The 25,165-nt window shown below is 39.0% G+C and overlaps 1 protein-coding gene across 1 annotated transcript in view; it reads left to right on the top strand.

The window, feature by feature from the left end:
* Positions 1-25,165, top strand: part of galntl6 (polypeptide N-acetylgalactosaminyltransferase like 6) — a 246,903-nt gene that overhangs the window by 186,835 nt on the left and 34,903 nt on the right. The gene's annotated exons all lie outside the window — the stretch shown is intronic.

Genomic DNA, 25,165 nt, shown 5'->3' with positions numbered 1-25,165 from the left:
GACAGAGTGTAACGGGGCTTCATGAACTCTGGGTTTGTACACCGGCCATGAGAGATTGCCCAAGGTAAAGGACACAGCCATTGGCCTTTTTAGCGGGAGCTGGTGTAAGGCAGGTGCCATCCTAATCTAACTAGGCTTTCAGCACAGCTCCCACAGATGCTGTCGGACATTTCTAACAAACACATGGAACAAATCCTTTCAGCGTCATCCTGCTTTCATTTGATGATGCATCTCAAAGGAGAAAATAACTTGCATGTCCAATCATGTCAGGTGTCACATTTGTTGAATTCAGTGACATTTTTTTTTCCTTTGTTGCTGCCAACCATGCATTAACTTTTCTCCCAGACTGAGCTGCATCATGTCTGGCTTTTGATCTGCGTCAGGAAAAAGGACTGCTGTTTCAGATTGAGAACGGCCTCATTAAAAACACACTGAGCGCTGCAAATGGAAGACGCATGAAATGTCAGAGAGGTGTGTGACCTCTAGTTAAGAGAGTCTGCAGAGCACTGATAGAATTCACAGCAGGATGTGAGGAGACTCTGCCGGCATTGCATACCGTTTCATCTCACTGTGGCATCACTAGCCTTCATTCAGACGGCCGGAGGCTGCTGGAGACAGAAAGAAAGGGTGTGCGTATGATTCTGTGTGTGCTTGCATGTAAATTTACTGATATTTATTTATTAGTTTATTTTAATGAATGAATGTTTGTGCTTTCGTTTCTAAAGGTTTATTTTTCTGGCTAGGATGATGATGTTTTCTACTCTGGTGCTGCATTAGGGTTTTATTCATTGCCTCTTTCTTACCTTCTTTCTTCCTTCCTTCCTTCCTTTTTTTTCTTTCTTTCTTGGAACAAAAAGTGTACCATAAATTGCGCTGCACCTCTTGAATCATAATAGATGTCAGCTCTTGTGTGTGTGCACATGTATGTGTGTGTGGTCCATCATTGTGTTTACATACATTCATATGTGCATTTTGATCCATTATATTGTATAGCGTATGTATTCAGATGTTCTAGCAGAAACAGAATTTATTAAGAGAATTGCTGAGAGCTGAACTGTGGTCTGCACCTGCAGAATCAGGCTGGTCATCACTGTCCACTCACATCCTCATCTCAGCTCTCTCCACCTCACTCAGCCAGGCTCCTGAGTGTAATGTAGGAGATGAGCACTCAGGACTGCTGCACAATCTGACAGAATGTGTGTGTGTTTGTGTTTTTGTGAATTGAAGAGCGGTGTGTGTCTGTCCATGTTTGCGGTTAGGGTTTTATAGACTAGTTGACATTGGCAGTCGACTAGTTGAGGACAGTACCTGAAATACAGCAGCAGTAAAAACAGCAGTGAAGAGGCTGAAGAAGAGAACAAAAATCATTTTTTCACAAAGAATAAAGTACATTATTAGTGTGGAACTACTACACAAACATGAAACAATTCCACTGCAAGCTGTGTAAGACTGCACTGAAATACACTCGTAAGCCAGTCTGGGAACCACAGGAGAAAAGGGCCATTTGACTGGCATGCAAAACATCCATTCACAGATGGTTTTGTGCAGCATTTGCAATACAAACAAACTTGGAATCCCAGTTGGCAACACATGAGGTTATCGCTTTTACTTGCTTCCTACGGTTGTAACACAATTCAGGAATACATTTTTAAAATGGGATATCATAAATGTTTCTTGGTTCAGTGCCTGTGTATTGCTGGAAGACATATTGGTGGAGATGCAACTGCTTGCTACCACCTTTTAGCTTGATAATCAATAAGCCAGTTTACATTCTCAGTGAGAGGTGAGATTCTGAGAGCTGTAGTGATTTTAGCATGCAGTTTACATCTGTGTGTACTTCCATCTGCAGAGTGCCCAAGGCTGAAACTCACCGAAATACAACGCAACTTTTCTGCAGTGCACATCTCATACCTTAAACCACAGCATAGAACCATAGAACTGCCGCTAGAACCAGCCCCTATTAGCAATGTTCTAATAAAATACAAGATGTCCAGAACACTCACTTTTTTATGTGAAAATGATGCCTAGCCAACTAGTTGACTACTTTTCTAGTAAAAATTAATACTCAAGCAACCCCTAGTGTGCCTATGAGAGTCTGATACAGTGTGTGTGTGTGTGTGTGTGTGTGTGAGTGTGTGTGTGTGTGTGTTCGCCCTCAGTTCTCTATCATGCCACAACACGTTTTGCCTCTGACTGGCCACACCAGGCATTAAGCTGCGGATTAATTTTAGAGGTGGATGTGAGGTCTGGAGGAAATCAGCTTGTGTGTGGCAGTAGGTGCAACTGTTGTGTGTGTGTTCACAGTTTGCATATATGCTTCTGAGGAAGACATTTTTGCACATGCACATTTCCCCCAAAAACAAATCACAGCTGCTGTGGTGTGAATATGAATCAGAGTGTTGGCATCAGATAGAGGCCACTGGGCCATGGCCTGCAGCTGTGTGGGAGCTGGTCAGGGTTGCCAGTCTTTTGTGGTTTTACTAATATGACTCATGCATTTGGACATTTTTTTTACTAACATCTCATCTTTTTCACCCATATTTTGATCTCAGAAGTTTTAAAAATGATAAGAAAGTGCAGTATATATGCTGCCTCTCTGGTGCACAGCTACCTTACATTTGCAGAGTATTGATATATGTAATGTAATACATATTGTCAGTATGTTCCAGAATCAAATATATATATATCTCCAGCACACATGACTTAGAAAAGTTATGTTAGAATAGCTAGAATAGTTAAATTCCTAAGTTTTTGGAGATACAAAAATATACACATATATACACCGACCAGCCACATCAATTTGTTTTTACACTCTTTATTCATTTTATTACATCTAATTGCCATAAAAGTGCACATTGTGGTTCTACAATTTCAGACTGTGCTCCATCTGTTTCTCTGCATACTTTGTTGTCTCTCTATACCTTGTTCTTCAGTGATCAGGACCCTTACAAGACCACTACAGGGCAGGTATTATTTGAGTGGTGGATCGTTCTCAGCACTGAAGTTACACTGATGTAATGATGGTGTGTTAGTGTGTGTTGCGCTGGTCTGAGTGGATCAGACACAGCAGTGCTGCTGGAGTTTTCAAATACCTCAGTGTCACTACTAGACTGAGAATAGTTTACCAAACTAAAATCTCCAGACCATAGTGTCCTGTGAGCAGCGTCCTGTGCCATCTGATGAAGAACTAGAGGATGACCAGCACAAACTGTATATAAAAAAAAACAGTAACTGTTCATTAAAATGTGCAGAAGTATGTTCTCTATAGAGGATGTACAGTTATATTCTCTTATAAAATCAATGTATCAATTTAATATATATAGTTTAGTTATTTAGTTATTTATTTGCGTAGCTACAATAGTGGTCAATTTTCAGAAGAAGGGAAAAAAAACATCTTTTAATATAAGTTACTTTTAATGTAACAAGCCTTTTTTTCCAAGTAATTCTGGACCATGTCTAATGATCCATTCATCATGAAATGTTCACACAATATAAAGAGCAGCTGGCATTTAAAATTCTGTAAATATAAAAAATGTACATTAATAAATAGGAAATGAAGATAAAATGGAGGTTCAAGGTTTTGTTTTGATGGCAACGGCATGCAGAAATATCACTGAAAAACCTGTCACTCCAAAAGTAAGATAAAATTTCCATTTCCATATTTTCGATGGGGTAAATTTCACTGGATAAAACTACATGAAATATCAAAAAAAAATAAATAAATAAATATTTAGGTTGACAGAGTTTCTCTGCCGGTATGATAACATATCTCATAGAGAGTAAAAAATGTTAGATTTGTAGCCAAGATTAGAGATCTTTGCAGTTGGTAAAATATCATTTTTGGCAGTGTTTTTGCTCCGAGCCCTCGGGGACCCAGCCAGAGTCAGACTACCTGTAGAAGAGATAAAATGCTCCTCCCTCCTTTTCCCATTTATCCTCCCATCCTGTCTCCAGCCAGACAGTCACCACCTGCAGAGACAGAGCGCTGCCCAGAGATTCGAAAGAAAACAAAAATACCGTAGAACACACTCTTCCATCTCCATCTGTCACTCTTGGCTCCAAGACATGGAAAATGTTATTATGTCTTGCCCAATGAGCTAAATTACTGGAAAAAGAGGTGTTAAAACTTTTAAAATTGGTACTGGGAACACATTTGCTTTGAAGCTCTATATAAAAGTGCTAATTAAGACGTGGACTGTAGGCTCACAATTCACATTGCCGATGAAGGACCACTGAGACTGGGTCTGCTTTAATTATCGTAAGCTCTTACACACAATGCAATATTCAATATAATCAATCAAACACATACTCACACAGATGCTCACATTCACCTTTACCTTCTTTACCAGTGAGAAGGTTTCTGTGGGTCCTCAAGTGTTAGACCTTTTGTGAAAAGAGCTGGAAAGAGAAAAGCTGAAGAAAAATCGAAGGCAAGGGAAAACGCTTCACAAAATCAATACAGAGAGTGCTATTCTTCATAGCCACAATAATGCAGGCTGAATGGCAGGAGATGATCTTCATTATGGCCTACAGGAGAAAGAGAGGGGTACAAGGAAGAGTCACACAGCAGGACGGAAAGGAGGAGCTTACTGTGACTGAAAGGTGCCCTCACAATCTCTCCATTTCGTTTCACAGATTCTGGCAGTTATCACACACACACACACACACACACGCACACATGCACCATCACATACTGCAGACCTCCCCTCTCTCTGGCCTAGTTGTACAGTACTGTATAAAAGTTAGAGACCCTTCATTTATTTTATTTCCAGTCAAAACAGCCGTTAAGTACAAGTTATTTATTTTTCAGCATCAGGAAAAAAGCTGACAACATATTTAACAGAAGATTTCACAGAAGCCTCAGCAATATAAATAAATATCAGTTTTTAATACCACCAGAGACTTGCTTTGAGTTTTTCAAAGAAATCTGCAGGCATATTTTTCCACACCCAAAGTTTAGTCCTTGAAGAACACATTCAGGGATATTGAGGTCTGGACTCTGGGATGACCAGTCCATTGTTCTTTTGTATCATTTATTTTAAAGACTTTTAGACAGAGACATCTCTTTCTATGCTTCTTTTAAACATCTCCAAAGTTCAGTCTTAGAAGTTGGGTGCATTTTCTGTTTCTAACGGTCTGAATAATCTCAATTATAAATTTAGGTTTTTCAGTGAATAGAACTTTATTCCATTTCAGATGACTTGGTGACTTTCCAGAGAGTTTAAACAGTGTTTTTCTGATCTTCTAACCATTCCTTCAGCACATGTTCAAGCTTGTGTCTCCATCTAATCATTATATCTGCTGGTAGTGTTAAAGGAAGTCTCTCCACAACACGTCTTTTGAGACCCATAAACACAAATTTTTGCTTGTTTTTAAAAGGGGGAAGAGAAAATATGCAATCAACCACGTGTAAAATCTTCACCCGCATTTTGTATGGCCCTCTTTAGGGTTGAGTGATATCCATTTGTTTCATACTGTTAAACTACCTCATGTCTTGTAAGGTCATTCGTGTCCATGACGCTTTTGTGCCGTCTCATCCTGTTATTTCAAGATCGAAAATAATCTAAAGGTTAGCTTGTTTACATTTTCACCATATAAGTGAGGACAGTGCACATTTGTCAAGGCATCATTCAATAAATGTTGAACATTTTATCAAATAATTGCTAAATGTTAAACAGTGTTCCTAACTAGGAGAGAGGAGCTGGCTTGATTCTCGCTAAAGCACTGACACAAGATTAGATGATAATGATTCAAATGTGAGAGAGTGAAGTTAAGCAAGTGACGTTGGAAGGACATAAAGGTGAAAGTAGACCTGTTCAGACCCAAACAGTGCTATGCACCACAGTACAGGTTTGATTCAGACCTTCTAGCACTCTGCTGAAACAAGTGCTAATGATTTAAACAAGTGTCTGAGAGAGTAGAAGTCAAGTGACCGGTGTTGTAGTAACAGAAAGCTAAAATTGAACCTGTTCTGTGATGTTTGGAACTGTAATATTTTGGCTAAGCTAGCGAGAGATTGTGCAGGCTTGGTTCCAGCTAACTGATGCTGAAATAACACCCGTTTAGAGGATATCTGAGAGTGAAAAAGTCGAGTGACTGGTGTTAGAGTAAAAGACAAAATCAAACATGTTATGTGGCGTGTGTAGCTCTTAGCTGTCGCTATCATGCTTAGTTTTTCTGAATTTTTTCTGGCTCTGATTTTTTCGGTCTTTTTGTCAGTGCCACCTATCTGAGAGCTCCCAACTTGCCAGTCAGTGAGCCCTTCTAAAGTATAAATAAGAGAAGTGTGTTTATTTCGTCGATCAGGTGTGGAATAGAAATTTGAAATGCATAATTTTGAAATACTATCATCATTTTTTAATACCCATGGTATGGCTGTTACTGTGATACCACTCAACCCTAGCCCTCACTTAAAGGCATGTGCATGAGGAAGAGAAGGACATTTTGCATTTTTCCATGCACATGGCCCATAATCTCAACTTTTAGGCTCATGTACCATTTTTGTTATGCTGTCAGAATGTGCCTAAAATTGGTGCAAAGGTATATTGGGCTCTCTCTCTCTCTCTCTCTCTCTCTCTCTCGTTTTCTTTCTCTCTTCTGCTTTGTCTCTCTCTCTTGATCTCTACTGCCTCCCCCTTTCTGTTTCTCTTTTTCTTTGTCTCTCCTCTCTCTCTCTCTCCCTTTCTCTCTCTCTCACCCTCTCACCCTTTCTTCTTGTTTCTTTATTTCTCTTTCATTCATTTCACTTTAATGGTACCGTTATTGCTAAAGAAATGAATATTAGCCTAAATGGAAGGGATAAGAGGAAACAAAAATAGAAACTGAAGTGGAGCAATAGAAAATATGTTATTCATAAGATCAGTTTCTTAGACTATGACAAATATCACTGCCTGTGTGATCACCCACTAGTTTCTTACAAGATGCCTCAGTTTTTCTTTATTACTGTATTCTGTGAACTCAGAGAAGATGCTGTGGATTTTCTTATAGAATATATGTATAGCTGAATCATACTTGGATCACTCTGTTAGAAAGCTCATCTTGTCATCCCAAGGTCACAGTGAAAGCAGACTGTCCACTCTGAGCAGTGTGGTCTGACTGCAGCAGCTAGTTTTAGAGGCTAGGTCTGTACATTGTCAGCATTTTCCTCATTTTTGTATCTTTAGTAAGTTGCCAATGTGGAATTTCAAATTAGGGCTAATCATGTTGGAGTGCTTTCTTTTTTTATTTTTATTTGTTTATAGTTTGGTTGGGTCTCTCTCTCTCTTTGCTCCATCTATTTCTGTCGATCTCCCAGAAAAGATCAGTTCTGAAAAATGTCCCTGACAAACGCAGTGCCATATCCCCTGTGTGTTCACAAAGTCTTTCTTGTGGATTTCAGAAATAACTCAGCTGTCCAGGCACATGACTTTTTATTTGACCATCACTGCCAGAACAGAGCTATGTGCTTTTTTAAAACTAATACTCTATATTCGTCCTCCTCTCAGTGAACTCGATTGTCACAATGATACCTCAATCTGCTACAGTTTCACTGTGGAGCTGAGTGGAGAGAGTCAGACTAGTTGTGAGTCAGGTTTGAAGGATGAAGGCAGTAAATCCTCCCTCATCATTGCTCTAAATTGATCTGTTAGAGATGAGGGATCTGGGACTTACACTATCTGCCCAGGTGATGTCTGTCATTTCCTAGAAAACAAAGCTGTTGAGGGTTCTCCCATTTGAAACAGTTCAAAATTAAACTTTGAATCAATAGTGCCATTTCCTTCCTGTCATACAAAAACCTTATATTTTGAGTTTTTATTTGATGTTGTGTGAAAATTCCAACGGCCCTTTACATTGTTTGAACATTTCATGATGAATGGATCAATAGAAAAAGCCCAATATTACTTGGAATAAATGTTTTGGAGGTACAGGAGTCACTGTCTCATACTGAGTCACTGACCGACTGACTGATGGCAATTGTTGAAACGTCCATGCTTAAGCATCGTATGAGGCAAGCAGCAGGAGGCACTATACACCATTAAATGCTGCCCTTCATTACCAATGTTTCCAATATGAGGCTAACAAATGAAGAAAGAAAACAGAAACACATTCACTGAGTCAAATCATCGGCCTTACGAAAACGAAATAACAAAATAACACTTGCATTTATAGCTAGCTTGGTAGCTGTAATGTTAGCGCTATTAGCTTGTATGCTGGCAGCTACAGAACGAATAGTTTTGCTCTTATTTTATACTGTCAAGAGAAAATGTACATTATATATATATACATATGTGATTATGTTTTTGAATTTTCATCATTTTTTATTTTCATTTAGTTGTTTGGTTTTACATTTTACTTCTTTTTACTTCATTTTACATTTTACGTTTCAACTAGTCTTAAGGGTGCATTAATAGTTTTAGTTTTAGTTTTGTTTTTTTGATTTTCTGAGAATTAATAGTTTTACTTAATTTTTCATTTCGTTTAGATTTTTTGTCTTCATTTTTAGCATTATGATGAACGCTGTGATAGTAGGGTAGAACAAAATAAAAACAACAGTACTGACTAAGCTCGGCACGGCTCCGCTAAACACAAAAAGCATCTACTTCTAAACTCTCATTCACACACTGAAAGCCTAAAGTCTGAGTAATTATATTTCATTTTATTTATTTCCGCAGTATAGTTTTGATTCAGTTTTGTGTTTTTGTTTTTTATTGTTATTACAGTTAACAGGTAACAACAAATTCTTACTTTGACAAAAAATTGTGGGCCCAAAGTTTTATTACACACTTCTACAATCTAAGAATAGCTCAGCCAGTTTGCACTGAAGTCCCTGTAGTTACTGAGTAATAAACCTTGTTGTGAAACAAGCCTGGGATCTTATGGGGTTTAAAGAGAAAAATATAGTTGTACCAGCAAAAACCAATAAAAAATAACCAGCAAAATAAAATCCCTCCCGTCATGTTCACCACTGATATACTCCAGCATTCACTGAAAACAGCTTTAGTGTTAAAAGTCTTCCTCTCCAGTCTCTTCCTCAGCAAAGCTCTCCAGCATCCTCCTAAAGCAGGGAGCAGTCACTCAGTGAGTGGAGAAGCTAAGCTGACGTCTCTCCTGCACGCTCATTCCTCCTGCGTGGGCTCACACTCCTCCACCGCCGCGCCACAGGAAGTGAAGATGTTACTCTCTTTACCTCTATTAGAAGGAGAGCATGAAGGGAGAAAATAAGACACGGGGAAAGGGAGATATGCTGGAGAGGCTCATATTCACAGCAGTCTTTCGCTGTAAGACAGAATACGAAAGATGAAAAAAATGAAGCTTTGTGATCTAACGAAGGAGTAACGAGCTTCATTTGCTAGCAGGCCTGCATTCAGAATGGCTGCCTTAAAAGGTTGTTGGCAGTGTGAGCAGCCAGCCGGCTGCATTCTCATGTGTGAAACGTACTCGGCTAAGATGCCTTAATATAGATCTTAGCGCCTGTTACAAGATGAAAGAGATGCTTCTATCTGGATCACAGCTCATTTGTGCTCTGACTGATCTAGCGCTTCCCTCCCTTTTCTCAGTGAGAGTGGGAGAGGGAAAGAAAGAAAACAAGAGAGAGGGTTGAGAAAAAGGAAAAAGAAGAAGAGGCCAGGAGTGGCTCTATTAATGAGGCTTGTGTCTCTCTTACATTGTTGCTGCATGACAAGCTTTGGCCTGCATGTTAAACTCTATTATACGGTCATATGCAAAAAATGACGTTTTGTTGATTTAGTAAGTGAAAATAAGTTAACTCATCCTCTACAGAGAACACACTGAGTCAAGTTTCTAATTATTTGCTGAGTTTAATATATTGGAAAAATATACCATTATTGGTATGGTCATTGCTGGTCAGTCTAATTATATAGTTTGATCACAATTAGCTGAATTAAAACATACAATGGCAAAGAGGCATTTAATATCATTAGCTGATTGAAATATTTGCAATATTTACAATATGCTTACTAAAATATGATGTAAAAACATTTATATTTTTTTTTACTATTTCCTATTAAAAATGTCTGCTGCCCTTTACAATGTGTGAACATTTCATGATGAATAAACCAATAGAAATAGTCCAGAATTACTTGAAATAAAACAGTTTAATTAATTTATCACACACAAAAAAAAACAACCAAAAAAATCCTTTCTTTTGAAATTTTTCTGTTTGTAGATGTTTTTTTTCTTCCAACTGTGACAATGTATAGGCATAGTATGTGGTCATTTCAAAAGTAAATACTGCGTTAATACCTCCTGTTTATTAAAGAAGCTTGAAAGAACCCGGTCTATCGCTCTATTGTCTAATTTGAGTAAAAACCCTCATTTTTTAAACTGTGTACCATGCTTCCATCCTGAGCTTAGGGGTTTATGGGGATTTCAACCTTCCGCCTCGGTTACATCTTTGTCCTCACATCGCCCCCTTCTGGCCAGGCAAGGAAAACACTATCCCTCACAGTTATCCCAGCTGACCAGTGTAATAAAGCGGACGGATGAGAGGATTACAGCTCAAACCCATTTCCATAGATTGCAGGCATTACTGGCTGCTTCTTCATTAGAAAGGTCGCTCTGGAATGGGGTCACATGGCTTTGCGTGGTCTCCGGCACTGTGTGCTGATGAGGCAGATGAATAATGAATGTGTGTGTAGATTTGGTGGTGGTTCACAGACTTTAAGGTGTGTGTGTGTGTGTGTGCCCTTGCCTGCTCGTACCCACAGTTTGAACACAGGAATATGCACATGCATGAAGTTTCACTCTGCAGGCATAAAGGGATTAGAAAAGGAAAAGGATGATAAATGACAACAGGGAGACAGTGAGTCTCCCTCATTAGTGTGTGTGTGTGCGTGTGTGTGTGTGTTTCTCATGCACTTTCTTTCTCTCTCTCTTTCTCTCTTTCTCCTCACTTATGCTTTCTCTCTGTCTTTCTGTCTCTCTGTCTTTCTCTCTCTCTCTCTCTCTCTCTCTCTCTCTCTCTCTCTCTCTCTCTCTCTCTCTCTCTCTTTCTTTCTCTCCCTTCATTGGCACATGCTGACCTTGGCTGTATGGATGTGCATTGCAAATGATTTCCGACCGCAAATCTCCTCCTAATCCCCCCAGCTACTGGTCGACTTTAACCGTTTAATACAGAGCGCTACAATAGGATGGAGAAATCATTGATTATTCCAATCTCCCCCAGCCCTCCCCTCTTTCTCCAGAGATTGGACTTTGCCAAATGGAGGTCTTTTGTACTGGGAATGAAAATCTTCCTGCTGAATTTTGCCAGAGACTGGAGTAAATAGTGCATTTATATTTATGGAAATCGCAGGGAGGGATGGGTGAAAATCAGAGAGGGAGGGGGGAAGAGAGAGAGAGAGAGAGAGAGAGAGAGAGAGCGTTTTCTAGCTCCTGTGTCCTCCTCGTTCGTCAAAGACATTTAAGCTTCATAAATGTTGTATTTGTGGGGAACTTAATTGGATTTCAGCAGCTCATCCCTTGAATGTAAATTGTGATTGGCATCTGCATGGCAGGCTGTTTTACCTTGATTGAGAGAGAGAGAAAGAGAGAGAGAGAGAAAGGCCTGCTTGTTTTGAGGTGTTGTGAGGGCTGCTGTGAATGTATGAGGATTAGAGGTCTGCCATGCGACCCGAGCCCAATGGAGCCCCTCAAAATATCAGGTTCAGTGTGATTTTTCACGTAAAACATACGGGTCTGGTCGGGTTCAGGTTTCTTTTCTAGCAAGTTCATTTTTATGTAGGAGATTTGTTTTATTTGAAGAAATATGCTCTCGTATTTCACCCACTCTATCTTATTTTCTCTCTCTTTAGTAATGTTACAGTCCATAGACAGTGGACTTTATAGACTGTAGAGTTCAGAATAGCTCTGGAGTTTGAGGAGTGGGTATATGTGCCCCTGAATGAAACTGGGAATGAAGTTCAACAGTACATTAATCACAGTCACACCATGAATGATGAGAGAAATGTGTTGGGTTGGTGAAAAGGTCACAGTGGATCTTTTCCCTTGCTTAAGCCCACCTGAAGTATGTTACAAATTTCTGCAAGTAACTTAGCAGCAGTAGTGAGAGGAGCTTTAGGCTAACAGTTGATCACAGGAAGGTGGATGCTGTTCTCTGCCAGGTATAATCAGAGATTCCACACCAATGTACTGATATAGATGAAGGGTTTAGTTCCAAAATGTTTTATACACCACTTCCTGTTTTTTTTTCCACAACATATATTTTTGGGGGTGGGCTTTACTCATCAATGCTATATTATGATTAATACCACTTAATTAGAGAAATAAAGAGGTGTTTGCCAGTATAAGTTAGCTGTTATTCTTTTAAAAAACTCGTTATATCCCAATGTATTCTACTGAATTGGTTCCAAATCAAAGTTCAAAACCCATTTAAGACTTTTAACTTCTTGGACTTTTGCCTAAAATCCTTTTGCTTTGAGTGGTCCTGTAGATTAATTATGTTTATTTTATTAAAATAAATATTTCAACATTACATTTTAACTACTAAAACAATCATAACACTACCGAAACTTCAACAGATGTTGTATTGTTGATTTTTATCATAACTCAAAAATGCTAGCCAGTACATGACTAGCAACCACAGCTTTGAACAGCTGTACATTAAGGAATTTCTAATATTTTAAATTAAAACTCAAAAACATTTACTTAATTGCAGAAATATGTGGTGGTGACAGTTCTTAATGTTCCACAGTGATTTTCAGATTTACTTCAAAACAGTGGAATCTAACTGCTCACCATGTGGCCACAAGAGACAAGGATGCAGTATCACTTCCTGCTTTAAAAAGCAGGGCTGTGGCTGAAATAAGGCTCCGCCTGTGTACTGAAACTCGTTATGTTTCAGTAGTGATATGAACACAAGGGACGGCATTTTTTTGAAGAATGACCCATTTTTAGCATTTTGAAATTACGGTCTTTAAAAACTGTGTATTACAGAGATGTAAAATAGTAGTTTATCCCAGCATGTCATTTTTTGTTGACAAATTTAAGAGCTTAGTAACAAATCAAATGACTTTTAAACTGTGTCTGTAAACTGATAAAGGTTGAATTGGGGCTTTAATTGTGTGTCTGTACCCTAGGGGACATGTCAGTAAAGTTTTTATACATATTAAGTTTCAGGGTGACTGGCTTATTTTAAGGCTGTCAGACACTTGCTGAACTCTGGTTAACCATGTTTTTCTTTGGCTGCCAATTACTATTCTACTTATTGGTAATGGACATTTTATGATGTGTTGTGTTTGACTTATGAGTAAATTAGATGGGATGCAAATTTCTAACTTAATGAATGGCTTTGGTAAATTTGGCTGACAATTACTTTAAAATGCTGCAGTAAACTTCATCTTAAATTTATTCATAGTATGACACTTTAAATCAAAATCTTTTGCTTTTTTGGTCTACTCTTTGGTAATGGTCATTTTATAACGTTGAATTTAACTCGTGAGTCAGCTAGATGGGATGCAAATTACTAATAAACTGATTTGGTAACTTTGCCAATGGTAATTCTATAATGCACTGCATTTGACTAATGAGTGAATTGGACAAGCTGAAAATTACTTACTAATTACTTAATTACTGACTTAATGAACTGATTTGGTAACTTTGGCTGTGAATTACTTTAACATGCTGCAGTTAAATGACTTTATCTTTGGTTTGTGCATAGTCTGATAGACACTGAAGCAACATCTGTTGATTTTTTAGAAATGATTGTTTTATGACACAATGAATTTGCCAAGAGTTTCAACATTTAGAATTATTGTTTTAGCATCCCCTATTGTACAGTCTATTCTTGTTGTCTCACTACTGTGTTGAATATGTATATAAATCAGAATGTTAGATTGCCTGTACAGTTTAGTGAAACACATCTATTGACCAAGCTGTTAAGACTAAAGACTTGAGTATTTTGACACCATTTGCATTTTGTGATTTGAAGTAAGTAGGAGACATGCTCATTTTACGTATTGTCCATACTGTAGCATGCCCAGAAGTGTATGTAGACCATAATTGGCATGCTCTTAGGAGTACTACTCTGTATGTCTGTACCAAATTTGCTGTCAATCAAATTTGTGAGTTGCAGCTAACAGAGTCATAAAAACTCCATCCATATTGACATGTTACAACAATCCTTTTTTTTTGATACTTGTTTACTTTAAGACTGAATTTTGTTTCAAGACCAGTTTTGAGTAAATCATAGGACTATTTCAAAATGTGTTAATTTCAAACAATGAGGATTGGTAGAAAATTTAAATAAAAAGTTGTCAAGCTTACAAATGTGCATTGTTTTATCTCAATAATGCACATTTGTGAGCCTGATGTGAGTGGCTAGTTCTAAGAATGTCAAACACCTGCTGAGATCTAATTTGCTGTTGGTGGCCATGTTTTCTCGATATGATGTCAGCAGGCACACAGTTGCAGCATACCAAATTTCATGTCATTGGGACATCCTTTGGTTGTGTAAAATTTTCTTGCATTTTATAGCACCACCTGGCAATGCAGTTGCATCAACATTTAAAGATTGCCTTTACATGTGTGTAAAGTTTCATGACAATCGGTCAAAGCATTTCTGTGTTAAAACTGTATATGCATGACTTGTGCAATTTAAGCTCCACTCTAAGCTCCCACCGCGACCCAGAAGGATTAGAAAATGTGTGTGTGTGTGTGTGTGTGTGTGTGTGTGTGTGTATTGCCACCTTCTAGCCAATGGAGGCGGAGCTTGTGCGCCTGAGTAGCAGGAGAGACTTCTACCTATTGACCAAGTTTCATGTCTGTGCAACTTATGGTTTAGTCTGCACTTTGTGCTTGGACTCCTAATAACAATAATACATGTACAGGGAGAGTTTTGTTTGACAGTCTCTGATTCTCTCTCTCTATCTCTCTCTCTCTCTCTCTCTCTCTCTCCCTCTCTCTCTCTCTCTAAAGGGCCTTGTCTCTGGCCCAGCTGAGCTGTGATTAATTGTATTAGGACAGGACGAGTAAAGAGAGAAGAGAAGAAGGCCCCACTGCACCACAACTATGAGAACACACTGAGACAGACAACACACACATTTAGCCCAGATAAGCTGAAGTGTAACAATTAGCTGTAACTGGTGATCCTCCACCTGGTCTGTCTCTCTCTCTCTGTCTCTCTCTTATCATTGTCATTCATTATCATATATATATTTTTAATATAATGTCTTTATCATGCTTAAGATTGCTTTACAATCTTAGAACATAGACATGTTAAACAAGAGGCAACATGTTTAACAACAGAAGACATAAGAGATACATATACACCGATCAGGCATAAAATTATGACCACCTCCTTGTTTCTACGCTGATTGTCCAATTTATCAGCTCCACTTACTATATAGGTGCACTTTGTAGTTCTACAATTACAGACTGTAGTCCATCTGTTTCTCTGCATACTTTGTTAGCCCCCTTTTACCCTGTTCTTCAGTGGTCAGGATCCCCATGGACCCTCACAGAGCAGGTACTATTTGGGTGGTGGATCATTCTCAGCACTGCAGTGACACTGATGTGGTGGTGGTGTGTTAGTGTGTGTTGCGCTGGTCTGAGTGTATCAGACAAAGCGATGCTGCTGGAGTTTTTAAACACTGTGTCCACTCACTGTCCACTCTGTTAGACACTCCTACCTTGTCAGTCCACCTTGTAGATGTAAAGTCAGAGACAATAGCTTATCTGCTGCTGCACAGTTTGTGTTGGTCATCCTCTAGTCCTTCATCAGTGGTCACAGGATGCTACCCACAGGACACTTTTGCCTGGATATTTTTGGCTGGTTAACTGCTCTCAGTCCAGCAGTGACACTGAAGTGTTTAAAAACTCCAGCAACACTGCTGTGTCTGATCCACTCAGACCAGCACAACACACACTAACACACCACCACCACGTCAGTGTTACTGCAGTGTTAAGAATGTTTTTACCTTCTCCTGTAAAGTTGCCATTTTAGAGATACAAAGTTTTAGTCCGACAGTGCTGAGATAGTGTTTTCACTGACAAGAAGAACGATGATAACATATTGAAAACAAATGAGGACCCATCCTGAATAGATTGAGGGAGAGAAATTCATAATTGAGGGGCTACTGTGTTGAATGATTGTCCAACTAGAGGTCAATCTAAAAGCCTATAATTCGGAGATCATAAGGTACAGGATAGGCATATGCATGGAGGAGCTCAGCCAGGTAATCAGGAGCCAGTCCATGTAGAGCTTTTTGTGTAATGAGAAGCACTTTACCTTGAACACAGTATCTATCTAATAGGTAGACGTTTCAGTAAACTGACCTAGATTTTACAAATGCGTGTACAAGTGTTTCTGCATCTGTGGCTGGAAGTATGCAAATACCACAGAAAATGCTGTGTTGAACGTAGAGCTGATATGTGTGTCAAAGGTAAGTGTGGAATCAAGGCATTACTTGAGGCATTACTAGGGTTCCTCTCTCTCTCTCTCTCTCTCTCTCTCTCTCTCTCTCTCTCCTTCCATTAGACATATCCTCATTTGGATCATCTTTTTCGGAAATCATGTAGTGCATGTGTTTACTGGATTAGATGTATAGTGACAATGTGTGTACATTAGGACTGCAAAAAATATTCAATAAAATTCAACAAATTTGATAATTGAAAAGTTTGAAAATAGAAAAGGATCTGATTGGAAACAAGTGAACAAGAGAATCTGCCTGCACATAATGCAGAAAGAGCAATGTCAGTGACAGAGTCCTTTCCTGTTACAGCTAGGACGACATCTTGGCAGTAGTCAGAGGTCAGGCTGTCGAGACTCCGTTTCTAACTGTCTGTATTAGATCTCTAATTTGAGGTGATTATGTCTGTTTTAATTGCCCAGTGCAGTCAAAAGACTTTTCCAACTGCTCCAGGTGCTAGCGAGCCGTCCATCCAGACCAGAAAGAACCTTATTAAACTCCACTGAGCACTAATACCGACACAGCTGAGTTTAGCACGTACTTAGGTGTAAAACAGTTTTTGAGCAGCTTAAAAACTCTAAAATATTGAACAAAGAATATTTTTCAGCTTTTGAAACAACGTGGTTAAAAGACACTGTGTCCTCTGCTCTCCTGTGCTGCTCATCACTGTCACATTGAAACAGTCTCAGCAGCCTGGCCAGGGATGCCGGATCCTCTGGAATAGCATTTTATGCTAGTTGCTGTATTTTTTTTAATTTCATCATTGATGGGAAGTGCATATCTTGAGCATTTTATTCTTATACAGAGTCCCCGAATTTTCTAACTCCCATTAGGGTGAAGCAATCTGAACCAAAAAAAAAAATGCTACATACCTTGATGCACTGCCCAATACTGTACACCACCATCCTGATGAGAAGTCGAGTGACTGAGTGAAGGGGAACGGGGCTATGCACCCGGAAGTTGCAAACCGAGGTTAAATGCTCATCGCCGCAGGGGGAAACCGGCTTGTTCGAAGCTCCATATCCTGAGGAGCACATTGCACGTGTTCTGTTCAGATTGCTTCGTCCTAGCAAGAGTTATTACAAAGTATGTGGGGCCTCTTTTGAGTGAATCTCCATGTAGAATAGTCAGATATTTAAGACAATATTAGATAAAATATTCAAAAATAAAACTATTGGATTGTTGCAGCCCTACTGTATATAGACTGTGTGTGTGTGTGTGTGTGTGTGTGTGTGTGTGTGTATGTATGTGTGCGTGTGTGTGTCTTTATATTTGGTAGAACTAAATGTTTCGCTATGTCTTTCTCTCTTTTGTTCTCTCCCTCTGGATTTTGTTCATGTAACTCTGATGTATATCAGTAAATTGATTGTAAGAACATTTCTCAAAAAGTTCTTGATGAATTTATGAACACTTTGATTTCACTAGAGACACAGTTGTATGAGCTTTTCTCTGAGGCAATGTTTTGCAATCATCAGTAAAATTGGTGAAAGTAAGCTGGATCATTCATATCAGTCTTGCCAATTTATCTGACCTGCCAGGCTGATGAGCTGTTTTATATTAATGTGGCACATTCACACAGCGGAGCCTTTCACTAGTTACCTCAGAGTTTGCTTAAATGCCAGGCTTGATCTATGTGTCAACATTTTACTCCTCTCTCACTCTTCCTCTAGTTTCATTTCATTTTTCAATTCACTGCTTGCGTTATTGGCATTGCTGCATTTCTTTGCAACTTTAAAGTGGTAATATCCAAAACAAGAACAACTCTGTGAGGTCACATACACGTTTGGTGCCATATTACAGAAACCTCTCATTTTTTAAAGACCTGACAGGTCAAGATAAGATTTTTCACAAATTACAGAAGCACATCTTATTTTAACTTAGGATTCTTATCTCTAGTTAGGAAATCTAAAACTACTCCATCGGAGCAGACAATCAACTGTCACACCTGTTACCTAGCAGCCGACCGTAAGAGCACAGCTAAAACATAAACACATAACCAAAATAAGCAGTTTACTTAGCCAGGCAGCTGGCTAGCGATACTCATGTAAAACATGTCAAACAAAAGCGCAGTAAACTTGAAGTAAATAATATTGTGACAGCACTTTGTGCTGTTTATCAGAGGGTCACCACTCTCCAGTTTTAGTTTCAGTTTCCCAAACACTTTAGCCAACTGTGTGGACTTTATTGCTCCTAATAAACAGAAACATGTTCAGCTCTGTCTCTTCATTATTCACCACCATCACTGTAATATTTTATCTGATGAGTTGTCATCAAAATTAACACACAAAATTAATAAGAGGGGATGGTGGAGATCAATGTAACATCAAAGTGAACTATGCTGCCTGTCACTGCATAAAACAGACAGTTAACACAAAAGTTAAGACACCTCTGGGGTTGTCTTACAGTTGGGACAGAATTTTGGAAATTTAGTCTAGTTAGGATGTTTCTGTAATACTGTTTTCTTATCTGGAGTTAGGATAAGATTATAAACTTAAGAACTGTAGTTCTGTAATAGCTTCTGCCCTAAATTCAGTCTTAACTGAAGTTGCCATGGTGACAGATAGGATAAGATTTCAGAGTTAAAAAGTTTCTGTAATATAACGTTGAGTTGTCTTCTCACAGTGGAAGGATGAATAGAAACACCAGTGGACTTTTTCAAATCTAAAGCAAGAGTGGAGCTTGATTTTCTCCTCTCTCTCAAAGATGAAAGCTTGAAGTACTGTTTATCTGATGCTGACAGTTCTGGGGGTCTACCAGGTCTTGCACAGTTGTTGGGAGTCACTGACTTTTTGAACTTTAATTTTATAACCATTTTTTCAGGGTTTTTTTGTGTCATTTTCTGTTAAATGTATGTTTTCAGCTTTTTTCTGCTTTTCTTTTCTGTGTTGTCTGTAAATTAAATGATAAATGAAAATTAAAAATGTTTCTGCATTAAATGAAATAGCCTTCATTTTTCTGATACAACTGTTGCCATAAAACTTTCCTCTAGTGCCCTTGTGAATTTGTGTACTTTTTGTGTCAAACTAGCAGTGTTGAATATTCACATTTCATGGCAATTCTAGGTTAAATACAGACATTTGAAACCCTTTACAGTCATACAAATATCTCATTCTGTATTTTATATTCAGTATTTGTGCACTCTTGTTTGGGCAGCTTGTCTCTGAATGTTATCGAGGGGCTTGTTAGCCTATAAGCTTTCTCCTGATCTTGACATCCTTCTGTAGTGAGAGCAGAATATAGTCAAGCAGTGTCCAGCTGCTGAATACATATATATATATATATATATATATATATTTATATATATATATATATATATGTGTATCACCCTTTTCTATGACTGGACAGTGGTCATTGAGCCTGTACTTGGTCAGAATCTGTCTGCTTGGGTTCTTTGATGGCAAAGAGATTCTCTGATTCACTTTTCTCATACTTTTTTCTCTCTCTCTCGTTCTCTCTGTCTCTTGAGTTCTGTCTCTGCACATTACACTACCTAATCAAGGAGAAACACTATTCAGAATTCCAGTTATTTCACCTGTGAGAAAAAGGGGAACAGCAATCTCTCTCTCTCCCTCTCTCTCTCTCTCTCTCTCTGTCTCTCTCTCACACACACATACACACACACACACACACACACACACACATGATGATGAATGTGCCTCCCATACCTCTGTGTGCATGTTTTTAGTTCTTGCTGAGGTCCTCTTGTTCCCACTGAAAAAGTGATGTATCGAATTTACTTGACTACAATTATTCAAATCATTTTCACATGAGCAAACTTCAATTCCAAAGAAATAAGTAACTTGCACATCTGTGAAGGCACCATTGATGCTGAAAGATACCTTGTATCCCCGAAATGGTAACTTTTTAAGAGAAGGAAGATTTTTTTTAGAAGCACTGTTATAGCCCCACTCCTCTTGAAATTTTAAAAATTGTATAGGGAAGCTGGTGTATCTGGTGTATTAAAAAACAACAGTAACAAAAATGGAGATATGCTGCTTTCTAGATAATGTCTTTTTGAGGAATGTCCATTCTTATTTAAGTATAACAACAGCTAAGCTACATTCTGTGTATTGCAACAGCATGGCTGCAGAATCAGAGAGTGTGGATGCTAGACTGGTCTGCCTGCTGTCCAGACCTGAGTTGCATCGAAAATGTGTAGCACATTATGAAGCACAATATATGACAATGAAAGCCACAGATTAAGACTTGTATAATGGATGAATGGCAAAAAAAAGGAATTTGCTTTCAAAACTGGATCAGTTAGTGTTTGCAGTCTACAAATGATTATTACATGTTCTTACAAGGCTGATGATGCAACACAGTGATAAACAAGCTCCTGTCCCAGTGTATTTACAATGTGCTGCAGGCAGCAATTTACCAAAAAAAAAAAACAAACAAAAAAATAGAAGTTCAAAAGAGAGTTTTTGTACTGTTTTTTTATACAGGTCAAATAGAATTTCTTAATCGCTACTTTTTGTTTTTAATAGCATTTCACATACTGTACCAACTTTTTTTGAATTTAAGTATACAATAATAACTTTGTGACCATGATGTGTAGTGCAATGGAAACAACTCATAACAGGAAAACACTGTTTTGTGTGTGTGTGTGTGTGTGTGTGTGTGTGTGTGTGTGTGTGTGTGTGCGTATGTGTCTGAGTGTGTGTGCGTGATGAGAGGAACTGAAGCTGAAGAGGAGAGATACCACCAAGCTTATCTGTAGAGAGCCACACCTGACACCTGACAACACCCGACTTACAGAGCAGACAGAGGAGCATGCGTGCGTGTGTGTACTTGTGTGTGTATGTGTATGCATGTGTATGGTCACACTGATTTAGTGCGTGCTGTCTGGAGTGGGCTTCTAACACAAAAGGTTCACCTTGTCACATACATCTGAGCACCAGGCCTCTCTCCTTCTCTCTCTCTCTCTCTCTCTCTAGTAAGGCTTTTTGACCTGACTTTATGCTCCACTGGTGCAGAACACCCATGATCAGAGGCTGCAGTGGTTCATTCACCTGTCTTCCCTGCTCTCACACAGATACACACACACACACACACACACACACACACACACACATATACATCCGCATCAACCCACACGTTCCCCCCAGATTTCTGCCTAATTAAACAGTCAATGAAAGTGGTGGTTCTTCGTTCCTTCCTCTTATTTAGCCTACACTTCTCTTTTTGGACACTGTTTGCTCACATCCTCTGGTGCTGAGGTAAGCAGCTCTACCACCTGCCCTCTGTAGAAGAGATGGACAGGCATCTATACAATAGTTACTTCCCACCATATAGTCTAGTTTGAAAAAGCATTCCACCTGTGATGACATTTTTTAACCATATCTGTTACAGTCCGCTGACTAGCAGGTAACAACAGTAGTGATTTTACTTTAAGTTTGTGGTGAAGCTACTTTTTTAGGTGAGAAAAATGCCATAGCTTGTTTGGGAACAACAAAAAAGGCCTCTTTGCTAAGCAAGCAGGCGTTTTTGGCTTGTGCCTGTGACCAAATCACACATACACAATCTTCATTACACTTTATCATTGTGCTTATATGAACAAGAATACAGCAAAAAGCTCTCAGACTTCCTAAAGCCTTAAACAAGGTCCAAGGCAAATGAAATCTCCCTGGAAACAAAGTGCATGGCCATCAGCCACTACAATCCCTCCAGCTCTGCCCTTAGGGCTGATTACATCATTACGTCTACTTCAGTTGCTGTACTTAAGCTTCTTCTCTAAGAATCAGACTTTTGCAGTAGTCGGGAGTGGTGGTATATTTAGTTTTGTTTGAGTGGAACTTCTAACAGCACTACTTTTTGTCAACCCACTGTTATGCACTTCTGGCTCATCTCACTATACTGTCCCAAACCTCAGGCCCTCAATTTGCCTCCATTTTGTTCAATCTTCCAGTAATTAACCATCCTAGGTCCCCGGTTGCCTATACACCTTGAAATACGTCGTCTTACATTTAAGTTTTATTTCAAACTTGTAGCTCATTAAAACAAGTGGAGAAATTCTTTGTTTCTAAATTGTCAAAAAATACCACATTTGTGTTTGTAAGTACAAGAGGATATATTTTATTATGATTTGAATTTGATAAGAAAAAAAAATTGTTTATATTTTTGTCCTTTTTGTCCTTTTTTTCTCTTTTTTGACAATATCAACTAGAAATGTAGTGCAGCCTTAAACCCGTCTATACAGAATGCACACAAAGTGTAAATGTAATTAATTATGTACTTAAGAAATTACATTTAAAATAAGTATGTGGTACAAATTGAATGCATAGCAAGATGGCAGTAATTACTAAGGGTCAAAACTTAGCATAGGCCAATTTTGTGAGGGCAGTAAGTAACGCCACCGCATCGCTGGCCGGCAGTGCAATACTAGAGTACTTTTACCTCAGACTAGCAAACTAACTTTTACTTCAGGCTAATTTGTCTCTACATTTGTGTTAAAGAAGGCATGTAGAAGTGCCCTTGTATTTAAACTCCAGTAGATTTCTTTTGAAAGCACAAAACTATTTTCTTTTGGCTTCTCAGAACTTTCTCAATTACCTACCTGCCTACTTGTTAGGCAAAATCTGTTCTGTAGTCAACCTGTTTCCTTGTTTTGTCCACAAACCGACCTGGTCAAACACAGCCATAACCAGCTCCACAGCCACCATCTACCCCACCCAGTAGCAGCAGCAGCAGGCTAGACCAGCTTCAATCTGCCAAAATTCACTTAACAAAGCCTCAGAATCTGCTCGCTTATCCTTCGCCTCTATTGGCACAAGCATTGGAAGGGGAAAAAAAGACTTGGATAATTTTGCCAGTGAAGTGCTCGCTCCTTCATTAGCAGGCTTAATTGAGTCGACTGCTATATTTCAGCGTCTTATTAAATTGGAGGGAAGTGGGCCGGAGGGTATTACACGAGAGCAAATTGATTTTGGCGTCTTCCTGCTCGTCCTGCTTGGCTGTCTTTACACAAACCCCATTCCCACGATTATTGTTTATTCCTCTCCCTCTCTCACCTCCTCATTTTTTGGCCAATTTTTTTTAGCTTTAACACCTCTGTGGAACAATTGCTTCTTAATTGCTGAAAGTTCTTCAAAAAACGCCAGCTCACACAGATGAATCTTTACTGAGTATTTTAAACAGAGTTTATAAGGCACAGTGAAATAGTGGAGCATCCAACAAGCTGGGGACAAATAAGAAAACAATACGTTAAAGTTAGTGTTAAAATTTCCCACCAACACTTTATACAGGGGTGTTCTGCTGGCTCAAAAAAGTGAATTTGGAAAACAATAACAGGGTAGGTCAGTGCCATAAGGGTCATTAAGCAATTTACAAAGAATTTCTGACAATTTTCTTGAAGTAGGGAAATATCCTTTAAGCACATCTTTGAAGCTGTATGTCCATCTAACTGCTACCATACCTACTACCCAGGACTATTGTTTTTTTTAACAGTGTAGGGGCAGTGTTACAATATTTTAAAACTAAAGAGGTCATTTTAGGCACTCCTTGATGCCCAGTAAATGTTGTGCTGTACCATAAGTTTGAAGATTATCTCAAACTTCCTGATAATACAAACTTTTGAGTAAGTAGGAAAAATTCTGTGCCAGGCTTTTAAATTAAACCTTAAACACCTCACTTTTGGGACAGTACAGCTAATGCAGGCTTGGTTTTGAGGTGGAGATTCATGCAAAACTGCTTGGTGAAATGTCAATAAATTGAACGGAATACACAATCACTGCATCTCTATCCCCTTTTGCACACTTGTCTCATGTTTTGAGGATGCTGCCTCCAATGCGTATGTATGAGGGGGAGAAACTCATTATGCACTTTTTCCATGTACATCCCACACAGACCTTGCGTTTAGGTTTGTGTGCCAGTTTTGTGCATAACATGCATGTGTTTCAGGCAGAATGCGTCTTATGTGCGCCTGAAACTTGGCACAGAAGACTTACAGAAGAGAGCGAGGGAAAGCAAGAGAGGGAGAGTATAATTCCATCCCTTATAACATTACATTATATTATTCAACTGCCTCCTCATTAACTGTCTTGCGGAAAAACACAACTTGGTATGTTTACAGTTCCACCATGATACACAAGCAGCTTAAACATGTAGCAGGTCTGGGCAGGGCCACAGGATTACTGTTGCATTAGTAGCCACTGCCCACAGGGCATCAGTCTCGTCTCTCTTTGATCTGAGTGCAGTCTGCTGCTGAACAGTGCGTAGGAGTCTGATATCTGCCATGTTGACTGCAGTGAGCACAGGTTTGCATCCAGCATCTACATGCACTTCATTGATCGCTCAAGAATTATCAGGTCACCAGAGCCTTGTTTCACCAGCTGGAGTGATATGGTAGATGAGTCTATATCAAGAAGGCTTGGCCTTAGCCTTGAGACATGAAAGAGCTAGAACAAGAACTGTTGAATACTGTAGAACTCTGTGACATAGCACTGTAGGGCCTACATGATCTGAACTTCACAGTAACACTGTTTCCATACTGTACTGTTCAGTATTCAGTGTTTAGTCCGTATTAATACATTTCAGTTGAAATCTATTCCCCTGGACAGAAAGCAAAATCTTTGAGCGAAAGCCTTGTACCTTTGCAGCCTGCGGCTGCTGAAGCAGTTCTCTGCCCCAGAGACTGTCCACTCTAGGTCTTGGTCCCAGAACCTTTGCTTCACACATTGTGTTAAACTCACATACCCATAAAGTGAGTGTACTTTCTGTATGACCTTCAGTAGAATTCATCTGGCCTTTCCTTGAGCTTC

This window comes from Colossoma macropomum, unplaced genomic scaffold (genome assembly GCF_904425465.1).
Source record: "Colossoma macropomum unplaced genomic scaffold, Colossoma_macropomum, whole genome shotgun sequence".
NCBI classification, from domain to species: Eukaryota; Metazoa; Chordata; class Actinopteri; order Characiformes; family Serrasalmidae; genus Colossoma; species Colossoma macropomum.
Note: the sequence above shows the minus strand (reverse complement) of the source record. Positions and strands in the feature narration are given on the sequence as shown.